Source organism: Pteropus alecto, unplaced genomic scaffold (genome assembly GCF_000325575.1).
Source record: "Pteropus alecto unplaced genomic scaffold, ASM32557v1 scaffold206, whole genome shotgun sequence".
NCBI classification, from domain to species: domain Eukaryota; kingdom Metazoa; phylum Chordata; class Mammalia; order Chiroptera; family Pteropodidae; genus Pteropus; species Pteropus alecto.
Window position 1 is genome coordinate 208,804 of NW_006438906.1, and position 6,827 is coordinate 215,630.

Below are 6,827 nucleotides of genomic sequence, written 5' to 3' on the forward strand. Positions count from 1 at the left end.
TTTTATAGTTTAAAAAAATTGTTTATTTGAGTCAAAATCACGAAGGTCCATACTTTGCAGTTGATATGTCTCGAATCTTTTTAAATCCTTAAGGCCATCCTCCATCTTTTTTCCCTTACTACTTAATTTATTTTTTAAGAAACCAGGTCATTTGTCCCATAGATTTTCTCAAAGTCTGAATTTTGCTGAGCTTCTTTTGGTGTAATTTAGCACATTCCTCGGTCCTCTGCTTTTCTGGCAAATTGGTGCTAGAGACTTAATCAGATTTAGATTTAATTATTTTGGCAACACTAATCCGTAGGTGGTGTTAGTACTTTTATCAGGAGGCACAGTGCTGCTGGCCTTTTTGTGATGTTAGTAACTAAAGATGATCATTGTCTATTCCAGTGTTGATTAAATTCAGCACTATTGACATTTTGGGCCAGATAATTCTTTATTGTAGGAAGCTGTCCTGTGCATTGTAGGATGTTTAGCAGCATGCCTGGCCTCTATCTACTGAACGCCAGTAGCAACTTCCCCAATTGCAACAACGAAAAATGTCTGTAGACGTTGCCAGTTGTCCCCTAGGAGGCAAAATGTCCCTGATTGAGAACCACTGGTCTAGGTTCATTAGTACAGAAGTTTGCAAATGATATTCTCATTCTATCCTTCTTTCTTTGTTTGCTAGGTAGAATACCTCTACAAAGAGAAACTTTTCCACATCAACTATTTGTTCCCCAGAGATATATTTCATGTAGGAAAGGCAAGAAAAATGCTTGATTGTTTCCCTTTTATTTTACTAGCTTTTAAAGTAGTGAGTTGGTTCTCCAGTGTCCTCCAAAAGGGACCAATGAGGTGTTTGTTTTTTTTAGTATTATGAACTCATAATTTAACACCTATATGCTGTGTCTCAATTGTTGGCAGTTTTTATCATTTTGATGTTTAAATTGTCTGTTTTGGCCAGTGGGGACTTATTCAAATGGGCTCCTGAGTCCTTTTGATATGACCCTGAAGGTTTCTTGCTATTTGTTATACCAAAATCTTCCTGGCTTACTTTGTGCATTCCTAGACTAGAGCTGGTATCAGCTATTTTTCCCTTTCATGATTCCTTTTAGTTGGAAATAGTATTTAGAGACCACATCTGGGTTCTATGGATATAAATTATTTAACTTTAGGTAGAACAGTTAAATGAATGTGTAATTCTTCTCAAAACAGTCCCCTCCACCATCTCATTATAAAAAATTTCAGACATGCAGAAAAGTTGAAGGAAAGCATAATGAGCACTCTTATATACCCTACCCTAGGTTTAACAGTTGTTTAGATTTTGTTGTGTTTTTTTCTCTCGTGTGGTGTGGTACGGTATGCTATGATATATATCATCATAAAATTTTTATTGTACCATTTAAAAATAAGTTGCAGGCATCTTGATACTTCATTAGCATTATCTCCTAATATCAATATCATTATAATGGAAACCATAATATCATTATCATACCTTGAATTAGTTTCTTCATTCTCTTCATATTTTATAGGCTCCTCTTTCTATGTATGTCTCTTTTGCTGATTCTTCTTCATCTTCCTGACCTCTCAACTGTGGTGTACCCAGAGCTCCATCATGGGACCTCTTCTCTACTCACATACACAGTGGCTCATTCCATTAACTCCAAGGCTTTAAATACTATTTATATGCTAATGACCTCATTTTCTCTCTCTTGCCCCAACCTCTGCCCTCTAGACTCCTATATTCAATTGCTTACTTATCATCTCCAGTTGTATATCTAATTACCTTTTCAAAATTGATGAGTACAAAACAGAACTCTTGAATCCTCCCTCTCTTTACAGCTCTTCTTCAAGGCTTCCCTATCTCAATAAATTCAATTAGATGCTCAGGCAAGACAATTCAGTTATCTTTGACGCCTCTCTTTCTACTCCATATCCAGACCACCAGCAAATTGTGTATGCTCTACATTTGAAATCTATCTATAACCTGATTGCTTTGGACATTTTCACTACCTCTAACCCCCTCGAAGTCACCACTGTTCTTACCTATAGTATTGCAATAGCCTCCTTTCTGGTCTCCCTGCTCATACCTTTATCTCCCTATAGCCTATCCTCTATACCAGCGGTCCCCAACCTTTCTGGCGCCAGGGACCAGTGCTCCTGAGAATCTAATGCCTGATGGAGCTGAGGCAGTGATGCTAGTGCTGGAGAGCGGCTGCAAATACAGATGAAGCTTTGCTCACTAGCCTGCCACTTACCGCCTGCTGTGCAGCCTGGTTCCTAATAGGCCACGGACTGTTACTGGTCTGTGACTCAGGGCTTGGGGAATACTGCTGTACACAGCAGCCAGATATTCCTTTTAATATGTAAGTCAGATAATTTAATCTCTGCTCAAACCCTCTCAACTCACTGAGAATTAAATCCAAAATCTTTCTTATAGTTTTATTACTAATATTTATACCTTTGATTTCCATTCCCTTGCTTAAAACCTTCAATATAATGTTGAGTGAAGTAGTGGCAGTAGACACTTATATCTTGTTCCTGATCTTTAAAGTAATGCTTTTAATGTTTCGCTACTAAATTTAATATTTACTGCAGGGTTTTTTTTTGTTTGTTTGTTTTTGTTTTTGGTAGCTATTGATAACAATTAGCTATTATCACAAAAGTGTAACTAACCATATCAAAACTCAGTGGCATAAGACAATTACTTATTCTCATAAAGCTGTGGGTTGACTGGGGTCAACATTCTAAACTGGGATTGGCTAGAGAGTTTGGCTGGGCTCCATCCGTCCCTCACTCCTCCTGGGACGAGCAGGATAGCCTGGGCAGGTTCTTCTCATGGTGATGGAAGAAGTGCAAGAGGACGACAAGTACAGTTTTGCAACTGTTTCCATGTCTTTTGGTCATGTCATGTCTGTCAATATTCCAGTGGCCAAAGAAAGTCACAGGGCCAAGCCCAAGTACACTCTATTTATAAAGGTGGTGGTAGGAAGGGAGAAAAGATTTCTAAACAACGATATGTTACATTAATCAATTTTCTAATGTTTAACTGACTTTGCATTTATAGAATAAACCCAACTTGATCTTCATGTGTTCTTTCTCTCCTCCCTCCCTCACTCTCTTCCTTGCCCTCCACCCCACTTCCTTCTTTCCTTCTTTTTTTCTTAACACTAGATTTGTTTTTTTTTGTATTTTATTTTTTATCAGCTTTATACTGAGATATAATTCACATACCATATAATTCACCCATTTAAAGTTTACAATTCAGTGGTTTTTATTATATTCACAGAGTTGTGCAACTATCACCACAATTGTTCTAGAATTCTTTCATTATCCCAAGGCAAAACCTCATGTCCAGTACCAGTCACTAACTACATCCCCCCCAAACTCCCTTATCCCCAGCCCTAGGCAACCATGAATTTTCAGGTTGTATAGATTTGCTTCCTTTGGATATTTCATATATGGAATCATATGATACATGGTCTCTTGAATCTTGCTGCTTTTACTTGGCGTAATGTTTTCAAGGTTTATCCATGTTATAGCTTGTATCAGTACTTCCATTTTTATTGCTGAATAATATTCTGTTGTATGAATGTACCATGTTATTTATCTGTTCATAAGTGGAAGGTCATTTGGGTTGTTTCCACTTTTTGGATGTTATGAATGATGCCGCTATAAACAATCATGTACAGGTTTTTGTATGGTTATATATTTTCATTGTCTCATGTCCTTTTTGCTTTATCTTATTCCTCTGTTCCTTCGTTTCTACCTTCTTTTGGTTTGAATAAATATTTTTTAGCATGCCATTCTAGTTTTCCTGTCCTCTCCCTCTTTTTAAACTTATATATTTTAGTTACTCTCTCAGTGGTTGCTCTAGGGATTACAATCTAGTCAAATGGTTGAAAGACAAACACGCAATGACCTATACCATATAAGGTTGATTTCCTTTCAATAATCCTCTGAAGAAAACCAATCCTGTAATAATGCTGAAAGTGGAAGTCCTCTAATGTGTCATCTAACTGGTAATGCTGGCTAATAAGAATGTGACTGACATTTGAATATATTTTTCATATAATAAGCCATCTTATTGTACTATTATTAGTTATGGTTTTTCAGCGGGTTCTCAGGGTTTTAGTTAAGCAGATAAATTTTTTCTTCCTTTCCAATATTTACAGTTCTTATTACTTATTTTTATTTCATGTACTGTCTAGAATAATGTTTAATCATAAAGGTGATAGTGATTAGTCTTGTCTTGGTTCTGGCTTTTATAAGATTGTCTAAAGTGAGGGACTATCAACTCTACATGCTGGCACCTACTTTATGCCCATTTTCCTATTAACCTCACTGAGATTTTCTAGTTTAGTTGTATGGAGTTTCACTTAATAGTCTTTTAGAATAAAAAGAAATTCTGTGTGCCTGTGTTTTTAGCCACTTCTTCATGCCATTAGGGGCTTTGTGTAGTCTTTTTTATCTTCTGGCTATCTTCTGGCTAGCTAGGCTAGTAGTTTGCTTATTCTGTTGTCTTTTTTTTTTTTTAAACAGCTTCTATGATAATCACTTCAGTTGTTTTCCTGATTTATTGGTTTTCGTTGTTAGCTTCATAAACTTTTCCTCCTATTTTCCTTAGCTTATGATGTTCCTCCTTTTCTAGCTTCTTGAGTTGACTGCTTAGTTATTAGCTAATTTAGTTGGTTTTAGATCTATTTACCTGGCTAGTCTGCCTACAGCCTTTTCTGCTGAAGCCATCATGCCTTCTACCTTCTGCCCTCCCTAGACACAGCTAGCTGATAAGGGCCTATTCATCTGCTGTGAGGCCAGGCTTGAGTGTGGTATAGATATAAGTGCTTGTCTATATCTGCTTCTTCTTCCTTCCTAGCATATGGAAGCATATACTTCTGAGCTGTAAATTATTAATAATTGGTAAATCTAGGCAAATGTTACATTTTTATTGTAATTTTTTTTCCAAATTAAAAAGTTAAAAAATATATATACATACATATATACATACATATATATACATACATATATACACACATACACACATGCGTGTATATGTGTGTACATGCATATACACACATACACACATACATACATGTACATGCATATATACATACATGCATACACATACACATACCAGGGCTTTAATTCCCAGAAAAATGTGGATGGGGCCATGCATGAGTATTTTCAAAAAATCACTCTAGGTGATTCTGAAGCACATCCCAACCTCTGTTACTGTCCTCAACTCTTTTCCTTTCTCCCATTCCCACTGAATTCCAACCAAACACTATGAATTTCTACTTAGTAGTTAACATAAGATAGTCACTGGGCCATTGCTCTTTATGGCCCATTGCATCATCTCATCTATCTTATCCTACTCAGTGGGGTAGTAACATTAGTTTTCCACTTTATAAAGAAGAAAACAGGTTTGATGAGATGAATTTGGCTAAGGTCCATATCTCTAGTAAAACCAGGGTCTGAACTAGGTTTTTTGTTTGTTTTACTTTTATGTTGTGATGTCTTTGGCTCTAACTAAAAGAAAACTTAAAGCGGCCTTAACAGTAATGAAGTTATTTTACATAAAAAGGTTGGTTAATTTAGTGGCTCTACATTACCATCGGGGACCCAGCCCTTTCTACTCTACCATCTACCTTTGAGGTATTCTGGCTTTGCCCCCAGATTAGCTTAGATTTCTACAAGGATTCACGATAACTGCCAAAGTTCCGCCATCACATCCACAGAACGTCTAGAGGCAGGAAGACATAATTCCTTCTTGTCCATGTCTTTCTCTTTAATTCGTTGTACATCTTTTTTGAGAGCAAGGAAATTCTTCCCAGGACCCTCCCTCACCCTAGAAGACTTCCCCTCATATTGCCAGAATGTCACAAGCCCATGTTAAGCTGTCATTAGCAAAAGGCATGGGACCACTGTGATGGGCTCAGACTAATCAAGATTCACTCCTAGGGCTGGCTCCAAGTGTCCCTGAAGTTCCTGGCTGCTCGGCAGAACAAAATTAAGGTTCTGTTAGGAAGAAGGGAGGTGTGGGGGTGGGGAATAGGTATAAAGTGTGCAACCAACAGTCTGTTATAGAATCTAAAAATCCAGGTTGTTAACCTTGACACACTACTGCTATTCTGGGCTCTCCCCTCAGCTCTCACCCTCACTCTAGCATATTTCCTTAAGAGCCAAGTCCCTTATAACTCTAGCTCTAAATGACATATTCCAAGGCTGATCTTGGCAGAACAGTGAGGAACATGAAATGTATTCCTTGGGACCCAGTGCTCTTGTGTAATTCCTGAGAAGTCATGATACATGCTTGGTCAGAGCAGGCACTATCACAGTCTGGGGTGGGGGCGAAGAGCAGAAGCTCCTGGAAAGATAGACTGGCCTGGCCCTGACTCAGTCCCAGAGTCTCTGAGATCTCTCCTTTCTGGTCTGTACTTCTCTTAGAATCTGAATTATTTTCTTATCAAATTCTAATTTGCCCCCTTGTCTTAAACCCCAGCATTCCCTCATATCTTCTTCCCTTAAGCTTTCACAGTAAGAAAACCTGTATCCACTGACTTTACTAACCATTCATTGATTTCCCATATGTGTTAGAAGCTTAGAGACAACGCTAAACAATAGGGAAGGAAATCGAGTTTTAGTAGCTGTGTGGCAAGTGCTGGGGTAAGTTCTTTCACAGACACTATCTGACTTTATCCTTAATAACACCTTGGTAGGTTAGGTTATATTAACCTTCATATTACAGTTTAGGGAATTTAGGCTCGGAAGAAGTTAAGTCTTTTCAGAGAAGGTAAGGGCACAATCTGTTAGAAGCCCATGACTGCCTGACCTCACGCCTGTGCTCT